We start from the raw sequence: 18,689 nt of genomic DNA, 5'->3' as shown, positions 1-18,689 counted from the left end.
ATAATCTACAATGCACTGTATTTTTAGATATACACTAGGAGACCTGAGTAAATTAATAACCTTATATATATATATATATATATATATATATATATATATATATATATATACACACACACACACACACACACACATATATATGTATGCCCAGTTGTTCGACCATATGTATATAATTTTTTTTTACCATTTATGACCGAATGCTTATGTTGAAATCATTAATTGAGTCATTATAAAGTAAAAAAGTAAATTTCTTTATTTTTGTAATTAATGATTTAATGATTTTATATATATATATATATATATATATATATATATATATATATATATATATATATATATATATATATACTCTAAATTCAGTAAAAATATTACTTTTATTTTGTATTATAGTAGATTTTTGGTATTATAGTAAAAAAAACAGTACTAGCATATATCCCACAATGCACTGTTGTGAGACCGTTCAGTTTTTGTTCATAACTTTCTTTATTTCTCCAAACTGTTCATTTACCAGCTTTAAAGACTGATTACCCTGAGGAAGATAAAGTTATACTGCTATTAAAAATCCTTCATCTCACAGAGTCCATGATGAAGGTTTCAAAGTCAGGGTTCAGATCAGACACGAGGGCGTTGACAAAGTCCTCGATGGAGGGTCTTTTCTGCAACATGCCTGGGCATGACACACGAGGGGCGAATTCCAGTTACACACACTCTCTCAAGCCTCACCAGGATGATTTTCCTGTGTTAATTATTTGTTTAGGTAAAGGTTTTCCATATACTTTGTATCGAATAATGTTCAAAGCAGCGCTGTAAATCTAAGCAGCATTTACACTGGCACAGAAGCAGCATCTAAAAGGGCAGAGGTTTCATTTTCCCAACACTAAATTATAATATGACAATATCATCTTCCACAGGTTGACACATATCTGCTGCTTCCCAGCTCAGTGAACGCAGTGCAGCCAGTATCAGTGTGCATCGTCCTGCTAAACTGTGCGCACTCGATTTACAATTCCTCTCTGTTGGCGCTTTGAAGTCTGCTCATTTCCCCTTGTAGAGCTGCCAATGTAAATAGGCCCTCCTCCCTTCCCCCTCTTTCCTGCATGGGTCACCTCTAAAACACACACACACATGCACACACAGAGAGGAGACCAAGTCCACACAGCAACTGGCTGCACTAAAATCTTATGCAACTTTTTTTTTTTACCCACAAACCCTGCTATGCACATCTTTCCGAATTAATATATAATAAAATTAAACAAGATATTTAGAATTAGTTCTGTAAATATTTGCTTTTACAATGGTTTAATTCTGATTCTGTACTAAATGATGAGATGAAAATCTGAAATCTGGTCGCAATCACAATATGGCCTTATTTGATAAAATGTTCTCCCTCTGATTCATAATTATATATACAACGGATGTAGATTTGTACAGAGCCCCTGAAGGGACATGGTGATATAAAAAATTAAGTACTGCATTCCTACAAGAAACTTTTAGTTCTCTCGCTACATTATTGCATTCTCTTGGGAAAATGTTCACTTGCAAAGCATTTTCATTTTTGTGAAAAAGTACTGAGAAACTTTGCGTTCGCTCCTAAAACATATTTATTATTTCGCAAAAGTATTGAAAAATTTAGTTCACTCGCAAAACATTTGTGTCCTTTCGGAAAAGTATTGAGAAACTTTGCGTTTGGTCGCAAAACATTTTCATTCTTTTGCAAAAGTATTGAGAAACTTTGCATTTGCTCGCAAAATATTTTCTTTCTTTTGCAAAGGTATTGAGAAACTTCGCGTTTGGTTGCAAAACATTTGTGTCCTTTCGGAAAAGTATTGAGAAACTTTGCATTCACTCGCAAAACATTTCCATTCTTTTACAAAAGTATTGAGAAACTTTTGCGTTTGGTCGCAAAACATTTGTGTCCTTTTGGAAAAGTATTGAGAAACTTTGCATTCGCTAGCAAAATATTTTCTTTCTTTTGCAAAAGTATTGAGAAACTTTGCATTCGCTCGCAAAACATCTTCATTCTTTTGCAAAAGTAGTGAGAAACTTTGCGTTTGATCGCAAAACATTTGTGTCCTTTCGGAAAAGAATTGAGAAATTTTGCAATCGGTCGCAAAACATTTTCATTCTTTTGCAAAAGTATTGAGAAACTTTGCATTCGCTCGCAAAACATTTCCATTCTTTTGCAAAAATTATTGAGAAACTTTGCATTCGCTCGGAAAACATTTCCATTCTTTTGCAAAAGTATTGAGAAACTTTGCGTTTGGTCGCAAAACATTTGTGTCCTTTCGGAAAAGTATTGAGAAACTTTGCATTCGGTCGCAAAACATTTTCATTCTTTTCCAAAATTATTGAGAAACTTTGCATTCGCTCGCAAAACATTTCCATTCTTTTGCAAAAGTATTGAGAAACTTTGCATTCGGTCGCAAAACATTTTCATTCTTTTGCAAAAGTATTGAGAAACTTTGCATTCGGTCGCAAAACATTTCCATTCTTTTGCAAAAATTATTGAGAAACTTTGCATTCGCTCGCAAAACATTTCCATTCTTTTGCAAAAGTATTGAGAAACTTTGCGTTTGGTCGCAAAACATTTGTGTCCTTTCGGAAAAGTATTGAGAAACTTTGCATTCGGTCGCAAAACATTTTCATTCTTTTCCAAAATTATTGAGAAACTTTGCATTCGCTCGCAAAACATTTCCATTCTTTTGCAAAAGTATTGAGAAACTTTGCATTCGGTCGCAAAACATTTTCATTCTTTTGCAAAAGTATTGAGAAAATTTGCATTCGCTCGCAAAACATTTCTATTCTTTTGGAAAAGTATTGAGAAACTTTGCATTCGCTCGCAAAACATTTCCATTCTTTTGCAAAAATTATTGAGAAACTTTGCATTCGCTCGCAAAACATTTCCATTCTTTTGCAAAAGTATTGAGAAACTTTGCGTTTGGTCGCAAAACATTTGTGTCCTTTCGGAAAAGTATTGAGAAACTTTGCATTCGGTCGCAAAACATTTTCATTCTTTTCCAAAATTATTGAGAAACTTTGCATTCGCTCGCAAAACATTTCCATTCTTTTGCAAAAGTATTGAGAAACTTTGCATTCGGTCGCAAAACATTTTCATTCTTTTGCAAAAGTATTGAGAAAATTTGCATTCGCTCGCAAAACATTTCTATTCTTTTGGAAAAGTATTTAGAAACTTTGCATTCGCTCGCAAAACATTTCCATTCTTTTGCAAAAATTATTGAGAAACTTTGCATTCGCTCGGAAAACATTTCCATTCTTTTGCAAAAGTATTGAGAAACTTTGCATTCGGTCGCAAAACATTTCCATTCTTTTGCAAAAGTATTGAGAAACTTTGCATTCGGTCGCAAAACATTTCCATTCTTTTGCAAAAGTATTGAGAAACTTTGCATTCGCTCACAAAACATTTCCATTCTTTTGCTAAAATTATTGAGAAACTTTGCATTCGCTCGGAAAACATTTCCATTCTTTTGCAAAAGTATTGAGAAACTTTGTATTCGGTCGCAAAACATTTCCATTCTTTTGCAAAAGTTTTGAGAAACTTTGCATTCGCTCGCAAAACATTTCCATTCTTTTGCAAAAGTATTGAGAAACTTTGCGTTCGGTCGCAAAACATTTCCATTCTTTTGCAAAAGTATTGAGAAACTTTGCTTTCACTCACAAAACATTTGTGTTCTTTCGGAAAAGTATTGAGAAACTTTGCATTCTCTTGCAAAACATTTCCATTCTTTCGCAAAAGTATTGAGAAACTTATAATTTGCTTGCAAAACATTTGTGTTCTTTTGCAAAAGTATTGAAAAACGTTGCGTTCATTTGCAAAACATTTGAATTTTCTCGCAAAAGTATTGTGCTCGCCCAAGAATGTTTGCATTTGCTCATAAAATATTTTAATCCTTTCGCAAAAGTATTGCATTCCCCTGGGAAACTTTGCATTCTCTTGCAAAACATTTGCATTTCCTTGCAAAGTATTGCATTCCCAAGAAACTCTACATTCACCCACAACACATTTGCGCTCTCTTAAAACAATGGCGTCCCCCTGAAAAACATTGCGTTCTCTTGCAAAATGTGAATTATCTTGCAAAAGTGTTGCATTTCTCCAAGAACCTTTGCATTCTCTCTAAAAACATGCATTATCTCATAAAAAAGGATTGTGTTTATCTCATAAAAAGAATTGTGTTCCCCCAAGAAACTTTGCATTCTCTCACATAAGTACAAAATTTGAATACAGTTTTGTGAGTGAACAAAATTTCTGACACAACCCAAAAGCATTCAAGTATAAAATTCTCATCTTATCTCATAATTTTTTTTCCATCATCATGTCCCCTTATGGGCTCTGTAGATTTGGGATCTGGATTTGTTCGTTTTTTTAAGCACAAGCTGCCAAATAGCTGCCAGGAGGTTCCTGACCTACTTGACATGACCCGGACATGAGAGATATGAAGAGACAAGCATTAATACCTACTATTTATATAATCACCTGTCTGACTTCTACCTCTGGCATTATATCGGTAAAAGGAAGCATTATCTCCAGCTGTACACCTTACTGTACTTGTGTGTTTTTTTTTTTTTTTTTTTTTTTTTGGATGATGAAAGCTACAGCCACAGATTTTGTTCAGAGAGCTGAAGATGTAAGCCGGAGTATTGCTTTAATCTCTGAGTGGATCACACAAGGACTAGACGTCTCCAGCTTCAATAGCACTTACTGTAATGATGCCAATTTCCTGAGTTCACTCTAGAGGGGATTCAGAGTAAAACCCAATCCAGACTCCTTTTTTTTTATATATATACAAAAATATACAAATTATATCCAATAAAGATATCAGATTAATGTTCAGGAATGAGCTTTACATTTCTGATGTTAAAGAGTTACTATTAGATTACATATAGAGGACTACGTTATTGTTTCCTTTGATCTCTGGAATGATCTAGATCATTTGGAGCAATTCAAATGTGTTTTCATGCCAGAACTATCTATTTAAGTTTTATCTGAGCCCTTTTTTATAATTATTATTATTATTTTCTTTTTGATTCATTATATATGTATAATTTATGTAATATATGTATAATTTATAGATTTATATATGTTATATATGTATCATATATGTATATAGATTTATCATTATATATGTATAATTTATAGATTATAGAGTATTATTAAAATTATGTACATGTACACTTTAATAATACTCAATAAAAAAATTTAATCGAATTATTGCAAATAGAATACCCCTCATTCTTATATATATATATATATATATATATATATATATATATATATATATATATATATATATATATATATATATATATATATATATATATATGTATGCAATATATATAATATAGATACAAAAATGCAAAAATAGAAATAAAATGTAAGTGGAAAAAGCTACATATGATCAAAGGTCTTATAACAAACCATTCCACTACTAACTAAGTTTAACCGTAACGCTGAGGAATAATTAATCTCTTTTATGTGGAAACCTGATTAAACGGTTGACAGGATCAAACATTTGCGAGGAAAGATGGACTAAAGTCGCCATATTTATCAGTGCAGGTGCACAGTGTGTGTTTTATTATAAATCAAAGGGACTTTCTAGTTCAAGGTGTCCTGAACAGCCCAGCTGTGTGTGCTTTGAAATGGCGGTCAACCACAGACTGAATGTCCGACATGCCTTTTCAAACAGCTTCCCTTCATTTATCAGAGGAGAACAAGAGGATGAGGAGGCTCTCTGCGATTGGTCAGAAGAGCTCCTGACTGGGAATGGAAGATGATGAAACTAAAGACAGATCAAAGTGAGGCAGGCTCATCTCTCCTCAATTAATCCCTGTTTAAACACCGTTCTTTGGCTCCTGTGCCGCGCACCACACCTTGAGCTTGTGCAGTTACGTGGGCACACAGACATGGTGGAACATGACTCAGGTAGCGCTGGTTTGGGTTTCATGTGAAATAGGACAGGGTTATCAAGAGGACAAACGAGGACACTGGATGTAGTGTTATGCAACCGAATCGAGTTCAGTGTTTCATTATGTGCTCCAAAAACTGCACAGACTGAGAACAAGTAGTGCTGGTCTCAATGAACACTTGCTTAGACTGAGGTTGAGCAATGTTTCAAGACTAAGAAGATAATTACAGCTTCCCTCCCAGCAGATGAAGAGATTTTCTGGAGACTCCACGGCTTGTGTTTGTAACTATTTCAAACATGTCACGAGTTGAAAACAATAAGCTCAGGCTCTACCTAAGGCTGAAGTTACTTCATTGACTGTAATTAAAACTGGAGGTCTCAAAGCTTTGAGAAAAAAATAAAAAGGTTGCTAAAGTTTCAGGGATTATGCCACTGTGCACATGAATTATGTGCCTTGAGGTCTGTTCAACAATTTTGGAAAAAAGTTGATATTTAAATGACATTATTTATAATATAGTATGTTTTATAAAATTACTTTTTTTTCTCAAAATTCTGAGTATGCATCTCACAATTTAGACTTTTCCTATTTTTATTAGTTTGTTATGAGGATATAAATGTGTAGGGAAACATCTAATTTATATATATATATATATATATATATATATATATATATATAAAATATCAAAATAATAATCAGGAAAAAGCATAATGTGAAAAAGGACACATAATTTTTCTTGCAGTTGTGAATTTATAAAGAAATTCTAAGTTTTGAGTTTGTAAATCAAGAGTTTTTTTCCCCCTCTCTGCAAGAGCAAATTTAAGGATTGTGAGATAAATGTTTTTATTTGTTTATTCTATTGCAAAAAATAAGTTTTCCTAAATTTGAGTAAAAAGTAGAAAAATAAACATAATTGGACATAAATGTAAGCATCATTACATGTATCATGTAAACATATATCATGTTCTGAAGCATAATTTGAGATGATCACATCTGACTGCTAATGATGCAAATGATTCCATATATTCTAAAATATTCCACAGACAAAAGGTTTTTTTTTTTGTTGTTGTTTTTTTTTTTTTTTTTTTGCTAGAAAATACAGCAAAAATAGTTATATTGTGAAATATTACTACAATTTAAATAACAGTTTTCTATGTAATATTTTAAGAGGTTTGAGCTATTCATTTAGTGTTAAGAATCACATGGACCTTCAGAAATCATTTTTATATGCTGATTAATATGCTGAAAATAAAAATTTGGATTGAGACTTTGGAACCTAACTATAATTCATTACTATAATACTATTATTTAATCCAAGAAATAAAAGTGTGTGATATATTAGTTTATTTTTGTAAACTTGCTTTGATTTTTAACAACTTATAGCCACCCTTACATCATATTATGTCAATGTGTTGATTCTGAAAACAAGAATATTCTTATTAAAAAAGTATTATTTTTTCCCTTTCAACCACTGATATTTTCAGGAAAAGGGTGTTTGTAATGGTATTTATAAGATCTTTTCTTTTTGATAGATTATTGGTGAATATGTGAATGCAATTTCACTGAAACCCCATTAAGGAATGTTTAAAACGAAGGTGAACCTGACCCTCCTGTGATCCTGTATCTAAAACTCATGCATGTCAGCATCTGTGTGCTACAGTACTAAAACACAACCCAGCCCAGGTGCTCGAGTCTGCATTGTTCTTTCAGTCTGTCCTTCGGCACTAAAATAGAGGTCCCTGGGAAAGCTGAGGGTCATGAAAGACGCCTCTGTGCAGCTCATGGCTGGAGAACACAGGGCTTCAGTCAACGTGGCCGTCAGTCCATCACTCTCCTCTCTCTGCTATGCCATCTAATCCAGCCTGGACTTTTCAGCACCAGAGGCCTGGGATCCGGCCAGCGAGAAGCGAGGAGCCTGGCAGATAAAAATGGCCCCGGCTAAAGGCTCTCTCTAGGGTGGCTCTTGTTCCACTGTGATCCGGCACAGAGGAGGGGGCATGGGGTGTACTCTGATCAGGAAAGTTAACAGTGGAAAATACATGTAGCTAAGGAAACAGAGAATAAGGAAGTGAAGACACTAATGTGTATTTATTTATTTATTATTATTATGGTTAATAATGGAATTAACAACAGATATATTAATTGTGATATTTTAAATAAAAATAAAAAAAGAAAATTAAAAAGGTAAAAAAATGCAAGAATGACTGAATTAACGACATATATTATAATTACCAAGGCTGATATTTCGGCAGACATATGTATTATAATGATGTATTTTATATTAGGCCTATTAGTAATAAAAAAAAAAAATAATAAATTGTGCGATAAATAATTTTCGGTGTTAATCAATTAATGCATTAATGCGATAATAACGTGGTAACTTGCCCAGCCCTAATATATATAATAAACTGATTTGAAATGACTTAATAAAATAACCAAATTTCATTTTTGAAAATAGGGGGAATGTCCCTCCTTATAGGTGATTCTTGTGAGAGGGGATTATTTATTTTTTTCAAAAATATATATTTATCTCACATAAATGTTCGATCATGCAGTGCATTTTTGTTTTTACACATGTCGTTGTTGCACATTAGCATACACAGCACCAGTGTTGGGTAGTAATGCATTAATTAGTAACACGTTACTGTAATTTGATAACTTTTTTAGTAACAAGAGTAATCTAACGCGTTATAATTTTAAAAATAGTCATTTGAGTATAGTTACAAGCCGAGGTCTCTATATGTCAATGCCGCATTACATTGCTGACAGAATGCAGTGTTTTATAATTTAGAGATTGTAAAAAGGATGTACAACATGCCCTGTTATGTCAAATGCCAGTGGATTAGAGACCTTCTCCCACAAGACCAGACGCAACAGTGTGCAGCGTCTGGGACAAGATTTGATAGGCGAGTGCAGAGACTTGTGTGTGTGGGGGATTCGGGAAAATAAAATGATTCACGGGACTCGAGTAAAATAGAAAATCTAAACATAAAATATCTAAAACAAATAAATTGTTATTTATCTATTGCACAAAAGCAACATGAACTAATATAAAATATAAACGATTAGCAGGCGCATGTGTATGCAGAGTGTTTATTTAGTCTATAACATGTTTGAAGCATTGAGCAATGCAGTAATAACTAGAAATGTAACTAATTACTTTTGAAATAAATTAATCAGAACAATAACATGATTACTTCTATCTATCTATCTATCTATCTATCTATCTATCTATCTATCTATCTATCTATCTATCTATCTATCTATCTATCTATCTATCTATCTATCTATCTATCTATCTATCTATCTATCTATCTTTCTATCTTTCTATCTATCTATCTTTGCAATACCAGGGCTGGGAATTTTTCATCTTCACTTACCCAATAGTAATCTTTTCATATTTTCTATCATTGCTGTGATATAAATAGCCTCTTGGCAATTGTTTATTAAAGCTTAATAAATTCTGACATTACTGGGGCACTTTATTGTAGTAACATACACTGATGAGTCATTCTGTATAACACCAGGAACATGTACTCAGAAGGTAAAAAAGGCCAATCTGGACTCTTTATGTTGACTCTTTAAGGGACAAAGTAACAGCAGTGATTGAACTGAGAACTTGTTCATTCTCCCAAGCACAGACTTCTTTTCTTACCTTCTACCATCAGCATGGGGTCCTTCCCTCCCCCATGAGCCAGCATCTCTCTATGGGAATGCTCTCTGGTTTCCCTGCAACAACGTGAGCAGACAGAGGTTTACTTTACACTACCAGCATCGTTCCCAGAATCCAAGCCCATAAACCCTTATGTTCCCTCTCTACCTGCCTGACATGTCCAGAACTGTCCAAACAAAAAAGTGCTAAAGAACAAAACCACAGCAGAGTAGTTAAGATATCCTGGTATTTTAAAAGACCCCATGAAATGAAAACAGGAGTTTTGTGGTTTTCATTATGTGCCTGTTAACTTCACAGACATCTTTTTAAGATGACACAAACATTTAAACTGTTTTCTGGGGGAAAAGTATATAAAGTAAGTTACTATATAAAGTAATTCAATTTGGAAGATTATTGCTGTATTGCTGAAATGAAAATTTAAACTAAATTTAAAGGGGGGGTGAAATGCTATTTCATGCATACTGAGTTTTTTACACTGTTAAAGAGTTGGATTCCCATGCTAAACATGGACAAAGTTTAAAAAGTTAAGTTGTACGTTTGAAGGAGTATTTTTGTTCCCAAAATACTCCTTCCGGTTTGTCACAAGTTTCGGAAAGTTTTTTTCGAGTATGGCTCTGTGTGATGTTAGATGGAGCGGAATTTCCTTATATGGGTCCTAAGGGCACGTCTGCCGGAAGAGCGCGCGCTCCCGTATAGCAGAGCACTGAGAGAGCAGAGACATTCACTGATCAGAGCGAGAGCGTCACGAAATATCACAAAAGAGGTGTGTTTTTGGTTCCCAGGGCAAGACAACCCTGCACAGATTACCAAAAAAAAAAAAAAAACAGCATTAAGGGACCAGTGGATGGAGTTTATTTTTACAGAGCATCAACAGAGTTGTGCAAGTGTTTTTGTTTGTTCCCTGCATTTCGAAGATGCTTGTTTAACAAACAAGGTCCAGTTTGACAACGGATTTGCGTATCGTTTATTTCTTAAGGATGATGCAATCCCAATGAAAAAGGGTCACGATCGTGTGTTGGAACCGCAGGCGGTGAGTAAAACTGCTTCAAACATCTCTGCCTCCTTGTTAGTGCGTCCCCTCCCATGCCGGAGACCCGGGTTCGAGCCCCGCTCGGAGCGAGTCGTTGCTGCTGCTGCTGCTCTCGTTCAGTTTCAGCCTCGGGATCTGATTCTGGATCATAAATATACGGCTGAATCTGACTGTAAGCCATGGTTTGTTTTGGATGATGGTTTTTTCCTCAAGGTAATGTCACAGCTTCCAAACGCTCTCAACACAAAAGCCTACTCGCGCTCGTGATTCTTTAGCTCCGCCCACACGTCACGCCTCCAGTCGGTCTTGTTTTTCCGGGAAAAATCGGTACAGACTATCTTTCTCTTATGAATATAATAAAACTAAAGACTTTTTGGAGTTATGAAGGATGCAGTACTACTCTATAGGTACTCAAGATTAACAGGATATTGAGTGAAAACGAGCATTTCACCCCCCCCCCCCCTTTAAGAACTGAAAAAAATAAGAAACTTAAAAACAGAAAACATTATAGAAGTTATAGAAGTTTAAGATTATATTATGAAAATGCCCGAACGTACATAAAAAATTTTTTTATATGAAATATACTGTATATTTCCCAAAACATGTTTTTTTTTCTTACTCTAAAACTTCAATAAAATCAAATCCATAAATCTAAAGTTTTATTCCAAATTTGAAGTTGATATTACAAAAAAATTTTGCTTTCAGTAAGATTTAGTTTGTGTGCAGTACCAAACATTTCCACTTGATTAATTTTTTTTTTTTTTATTTATTATTATTCGTTTCCAATGTGGTCATGGTTTACTGTGAGAGTTTTATGTGATGCAGGTTTATTTTTCTTTCAATCGTGTCTATATTGTTTTTGTGACTTTTTTGTGATATGTGAAGAACAAGAACAATACAAGCATGACTAATTTTTCTGGACCATTTAACTTTTTCGAAATCATGTCCATGATTTTATATTTTTTTGTTTGTTCACATAGAAAGTGTGCCATTACAAAGAAGAAAAAACAACATCATCAACAACAAAAGGCTAAAAAGAATTACTGTCAAAAAATACCAAACAACTCCAGAGGGTAGTGGCTTTAAAAATTGTGCATGTGTCTTCCACAAACCTCTTGAGAGTGTCTTTATAGAAACACTACTTCCACACCATAGAGGCCACCGACCATGACGTACGAGCAGTACTTCGCCCCATAGCCGACAAGATGACTGCACCTCAGCTGCCAGGCCTGCAGAGACAGGTGCAGGTGAACTAATCACAAGCTGCCACAGGAATATTCCTGTTCCATCTCTGTAAATGCTTGCCAAGTTATTTCCTAACCTGGAAACATGCTGATGCTAACAACATTCAATATCTCAGCTGAAACTGTGACCCAATTAAATGGAAGAGTCTAGTTATTGCCACATAATGCCTTCGGGACCATTTTCATCACTAAATATTTACATTCCCAGAGCACAAATGGTGCAAAGCATATTCCCATGGGTACTTTACTCTGAGCTAAATGAAAGAGCATGATAATGTTTTGGGTGGGTGCAAGTTGGGAAGTATTTTGCTATTAAAACACAGGCTAGACTTGTTTTGAAAGAGCTCAGAAGTTCAAACACATCGCTGAGGGATGGAGACGTGCTTAGACACCGGCTGTTGCCATTATCCCTGCAGGAAATGAACCGAGTACACTATGCTTGATATGACAGTAAATAGGGGCAACAAACCTGTTGGTGTATGATAATATCAGTTTATAGCTACTGCTAATCTAACTGGGTGTCTGGGTTCATAAAGTCAGCAAGAAAGATGGATATGAGTGTGACTGGTTTTGGATATAATGAACAAAGAAAGACATTCTTCATCACTGTCATTTAAGGTGTGATGAAGCCAGTGAATGTTAAGTGGATGCCATTCAAATCTACAATACCTTTAACAGTAGTCTGTGTTCTGTGGATCTCACATGCTATCTTGACACAGCCCAAGCGCTCATGCAGGACACGCATACCTGAATTTGAATAAATTTAAGGCAATCTCAAACCCCCACCCCCTAAAATTGCGTGACTCTCAACAGTATCTGACAATTAAAACACAAAACGCACAAGTATAAACATTTAAACCCAAACAACGACAACAGAAAAACACAACAAACCTAAAACAAACCATTGAGAACCAATTAATAATAATAATAATAATAATAATAATAATACCAGGAAAAAAACTAAACAAGGCACCAAGAAACAAAATAAACTAAGTGGGCAAAAAAAAAAAAAAAAAAAAAAAAACTAAACCAGCAAACAAACCAAACAACAAAAAGAAAAATCAAGAAACCAAACAAAACTAAAAAGCAAAACAAACCAAACCTGTTAAAAAATAAACCAAATAAAGAAACAATCAAACAATCAAACCAGCCAAGTAACAGACCAAACAAAATATAGTAAATAGCACCAAGGAAAGCTAAACAAGAAACAAACAAATCAAAGCAAAAAATAAAATAAAAATAATAATAAATAAATAGATAAACAAACAAATAAACAAATAAATACAAATCAAGAAACAAAATAACTAACCCAGCAGCAAGAAACAAATCAAAACAAACCAATTAAGAAAATAAAACAGCACTTCAAGAAAAGAAAGAGGACAAATTAAGAAACAAAGAAAGCAAGAAACAAACAATAATAATCAAGGTAACAAATCAAGAAACAAAAAGTGAAAAAAAAACAAAAAAAAACAAGTAAATATGAAACAAACAAATCAAATAAACCGACATAAACAACAAAGTTTGAAACAAACAAAACAAATAAACAAAACAAAACAAACAAACAAACAGAATACCAACAAAAACAACAAAGCATAAAACAATGCAAGAAAGAAACAAACAACATAAGAAAGACAAATCAAGAAACAAAGAAAGCAAAAAATGAACAAACTAAACCAAGAATCCAAACAAAAATTCAACACATCTCAAAAAAGTTGGGGCAAGGCCATGCTTACAACTGTGTGTCCCCTCTTCTTTTCAGTCTGCAAACGTCTGGGGACTGAGGAGGCAAGTTGCTCAAGTTTAGGAATAGGAATGTTGTCCCATTCTTGTCTAATACAGGCTTCTAGTTGCTCAACTGTCTTGGGTCTTCTTTGTCACATCTTCCTCTTTATGATGTTCCAAATGTTTTCTATGGGTGAAAGATCTGGACTGCAGGCTGGCCATTTCAGTACCCGGATCCTTCTTCTACGCAGCCATGATGTTGTAATTGATGCAGTATGTGGTCTGGCATTGTCATGTTGGAAAATGCAAGGTCTTCCCTGAAAGAGACGACATCTGGATTAGGGATGCAACAATACAAGTTTTTTTCAGAAACAATCCGATCTGATATTGAAAATTCTGAGCATCTGCTAATACTGATCCAATCCGATACCAGCACAATTTTTTTTTTCATTCAATATAGAATTTTTATACTTCTCTTATGACATGGCCATATGACATGGCCGTATGACAGGGCGTCCCAGTTTTCCAAAAAGAACTTCAAATTTTGATTTGTTTGACCACAGAACAGTTTTCCACTTTGCCACAGTCCATTTTAAATGAGCCTTGGTCCAGAGAAAATACCTGCGCTTCTGGATCATGTTTAGATCTGGATCATGTTTAGAGTTTTAGCCGATGGCGAATGGCACGGTTGATTGTGTTTTCTGTAAGTATTCTTGAGCCAAGTTGTGATTTCCATTACAGTAGCATTCCTGTATGTGATGCAGTGTCAAGGACCCGAAGATCACGGGCATCCAGTATGGTTTTCCGGCCTTGACCCTTACGCACGGAGATTATTCCAGATTCTCTCAATCTTTGGATGATATAATGCACTGTAGATGATGATAACCCTAAACTCTTTGCAATTTTTCTCTCAGAAACTCCTTTCTGATATTGAGCCACTATTTTCGCCACAGCATTGGGGGAATTGGTGATCCTCTGCCCATCTTGACTTCTGAGAGACACTGACACTCTGAGAGGCTCTTTTTATACCCAATCATGTTGCCAGTTGACCTAATAAGTTGCAAATTGGTCCTCCAGCTGTTCCTTATATGTACATTTAACTTTTCCGGCCTCTTATTGCTACCTCTCCCAACTTTTTTGGAATGTGTAGGTCTCATGAAATCCAAAATGTGCCAATATTTGGCATGACATTTCAAAATGTCTCACTTTCAACATTTGATATGTTATCTATATTCTAAGTTCATGAGATTTGTAAATTATTCCATTCCTTTTTTACTCACAATTTGTACAGTGTCCCAACTTTTTTGGAATCGGGTTTGTAGCATTGAGCGCATTTGCTCCTCTCGCAGAGCAACCTTCTCCACTGTTCCATTGTGAGTGCAATTACATTTTTATTTTTATTTTTACAGATACACGTGTTTCATATCTATGTACTTTTGTAGGTACCTTATAAAAGCATTGCTATCATGCTACAGGATATAAAGGACTCGGCAAAGACATCTGGCTCTAATGATTACTAAGGGACATGCTGGACAGTCTGCAGTATGTGTGTGTTAAGTGTTCCTCTGCAAAGTTATTGAAGAGAGCCAGGGTTGTGTAAACAGCACTATGAGAGACACATTATGGTTGGAGAAAGTGAAACTGCTGTATACTACAGAGCTAAGCCCTGGAGTATCAGCAAAACATAACCCATATGGCCCCTAATGACCTCAGTAAGCTCAAATGCACTCCTGTAGTGATATAACATCTGAAAGCTAAACCTCAGCAAAGCAGAGCAGCTACTTAACTATCAACACTCATCTAAAAACTGTAATCGCTTATGGAAATATTTTCACTGCAGATGGGTCCTTTCAGGCTGCTGGCCATAAGACACTTTACAGGGTACGTTTATATGAATTTCACATTCACAGAACTTTACATAAAGACCTTAAATGAATAAATCTAACATAGTATTACTATGCTTTTCGAGCTTGCTCTTTGCATCCCAATGTGTGTCTCAGCAGCCAGAGGAATGTAACGCTGTGTGTGTGAATGTTCCCAAATATAAGCAACAGGACAAGAACTTCCATCTGGTCCATGTTTCTAACAGCTGACATTATCTTCCAGAACACTATTAATGCCCTAGTAAAACCAATCAACGTCAACGAAAGTCAAACAACTGTAAATTCAGCTCTCTCTGTGAATCATAAACCATCTCCATCAATGGCTGCAATCTTTATTAGTGGTCAGGCGTCACTATTCTTACTCATATTAGGGGTAGGGATTCGAACAGACCCCAGTATGAAACTCCTGTGCCATTTGTGGTAAGACATAAATGATAAACACTTCAAATTACAGGGCTTGTTGAGAAGGATGTTATTTTTGTAAAGCAATAAGACTTCCCCCAGGTGGATGTTAAATAAGGCAAAGCGTATACTTTATTTTTATTTAATAAAAATATCATGATTTTCACAAAAATCACGCAGCACAACTCTTTTAAACACTGTTAAAAAAATAAAAAATGTGTCAGAACAGCTGTCCTTCTTCAACGGAGTTGCATGCGGAGGGTTTTATGGCCATATGTGTGCTGAGGAAAGCTTTCAGTTGTTCTTTAATAGTCACTAAAACATTCATCCTACAGCAACGAAAGACATGCACGCATACTATTAGCTGCGTTCCCGTGAGAGGCAGTAATAACGGATAAAAAGGGGGAAGCTGGGTGATTTAGAGGATGGTAAAGACATTATGGCTGAAGCAATTAAAGAGAGAAGGGAATATTTAGAGTTGGGGGGAGGCCTGATTCCCAGTGGCTCCACGTAATTACAGGCCAGGATGAACGGTTTATGAAGGCCATTCCGAAATAAAATATGTGTTTTAGATCGCTTCATCTCTCAAGCGGCCATCTCTACAGCTGCCGGAGTGCTGAGAAAAGCTTTTCAAACTAGGGTTTCCCTTCCAAAAAGACTCTGAAAGAAGAGTTTCAAATATTTCCCCCAGGGAGTGCTTCTTCAAAGTATATCTCTGCTTTGTTATTGCAGAAAAGGCCCCCGAAAAAGGCCGGAGAGCGGAGAAAAGCATTTTAATCCTTTAACCATGCAGTGTCTGTGAAAGATGTAGAAATACACACGGGAAGGAAAGGGACCAAAACTGAACTACCTTGGTGTGTTGATGTGTTTTTGTGCTTCAGAAGCGGGAGTATGAGATGTTATTAAGGATTAGTCAAGGAACGTTCCCCAAACATTCATTAACTTCAATAACAGCAACAGATCCCTTCATCTCAGGGCAGTAGACCACCTGCATATGGGGATGTGCTTTTAGTGAAATACTGATTTATAAGAAGCCCTTAATAACTAGCAAATAACTCTAAGAAAAGATTTCCTATATCTTAAACCTTATATATTTTTGAAGTTCTACTATATGGAATAACAAAACAACAACAACAACAACAACAACAAAAATATTATTATTTAATTTAAATAAATCACACTTAACTGTGTTGATGACTTATGGCAGGCCATAATACTACTTTTGCATATGTATCATGATGTCTTTTAACGATTTTGTGATTTTCCTTGATAAACTTGATCCAGGATTGCAGAGAAAACCTAAAGAATTTATACCATTTATAGAATCCTTGAGTTTAGAACCAACCATTTATGAATTAACCATTTATACTGGATTTGTTTAATATTAGAATTTTTATTTTTATTTTGGGAAGACGGAAATATCAGATCATACCCCCAATGCAGATCATACAAATATATATATATATTTTTTTGAAGTACATAATTATTACCTAAATCATTTACAATTAATTTGATTCAATAATTCAAACGTTTTTTATTACTAATTTGACAATCTACATTCAAGCTTCACTGTGAATAATCCTAAAAAAAGTAAAAAAAAAATATATATATATATAAAAAAAAAATTTATAATATTGGACATCACATCGGTTATAGGCCCTTATTAAAAAGTCAATATCATTATTGTTTATTTTTATAAATATAAGCTCATTTTTCTATATCAATGCATACTTATGGTACAGCCCTCCAAAAAGTAATTTCTGTTATATTTTATACTCCAAATACGTGATGTGGTTACACTGGATGTTGAATGAGAAGATCTGCTGCCTAAAGTTGAGTGTCAACAGCACCACAGACCTTCTTGGATTCACAAAGTCGGGCCACCATGCTTTGCAGCAAAGGCTGTGAGAAATGATATTGATTCAAACTATAAATACACATCACATTTCTGAAGATTTGGGCATGTAATGTATGAATCATATAGACTAATTTTATGACTACGTCTGCAAAAATGAACAAACATTGTAGTGCAGTGTGCAGTGTACCTGTCCAGTCTGAAAGTGGCAAGCGAACTGACTGATCACATGATAGTCAGCGGCAAAATATTCCATTAAAATAGAAGGTACCTCTGCTAAATCAGTGGCACAACTTGTTCCTACAGAGAGAAATAATATCACTGTGATCATGCTGCTCCGGGAACATTTTAAAGCTGAAGACCTGAACAAAATGAGCTGATTATAGTAGTGGTCATGTCGTACCCATCACATGCTGGTAGCGGGTGCCTCCCAGCATGGAGTGCATGGCATGCCCCATCTCATGGAAGAGATTTTCCATCATGCTTGATCAAAACTGATAGATTGCAGTTAAAAGAAATGTAATTCCTGAATAGGTCAGTTTTATTCCTTAATGAATCAATGTCTTCGAAAAAAAACCTCATAAACATACATGTTAATACTTGTCAAGTCAAGACACCTTTATTTATATAGCGCTTTAAACAAAATACATTGCGTCAAAGCAACTGAACAACATTCATTTGTAAAACAGTGTGTCAATAATGCAAAATGACAGTTAAAGGCAGTTCATCATTGAATTCAGTGATGTCATCTCTGTTCAGTTTAAATAGTGTCTGTGCATTTATTTGCAATCAAGTCAATGATATCGCTGTAGATGAAGTGACCCCAACTAAGCAAGCCAGAGGCGACAGCGGCAAGGAACCGAAACTCCATCGGTGACAGAATGGAGAAAAAAAAACTTGGGAGAAACCAGGCTCAGTTGGGGGGTCAGTTCTCCTCTGACCAGACGAAACCAGTAGTTCA

The 18,689-nt window shown here is 35.0% G+C and overlaps 1 pseudogene; it reads right to left on the bottom strand.

Annotated features, from left to right (window-relative positions):
• Positions 1–469: 469 nt before the first annotated feature.
• Positions 470–18,333, bottom strand: LOC127972806 (mitochondrial intermediate peptidase-like; annotated as a pseudogene).
• Positions 18,334–18,689: the final 356 nt, after the last annotated feature.

The sequence above is a fragment of the Carassius gibelio genome, chromosome B15, assembly GCF_023724105.1.
Source record: "Carassius gibelio isolate Cgi1373 ecotype wild population from Czech Republic chromosome B15, carGib1.2-hapl.c, whole genome shotgun sequence".
Classification (NCBI taxonomy): Eukaryota; Metazoa; Chordata; class Actinopteri; order Cypriniformes; family Cyprinidae; genus Carassius; species Carassius gibelio.
Note: the sequence above shows the minus strand (reverse complement) of the source record. Positions and strands in the feature narration are given on the sequence as shown.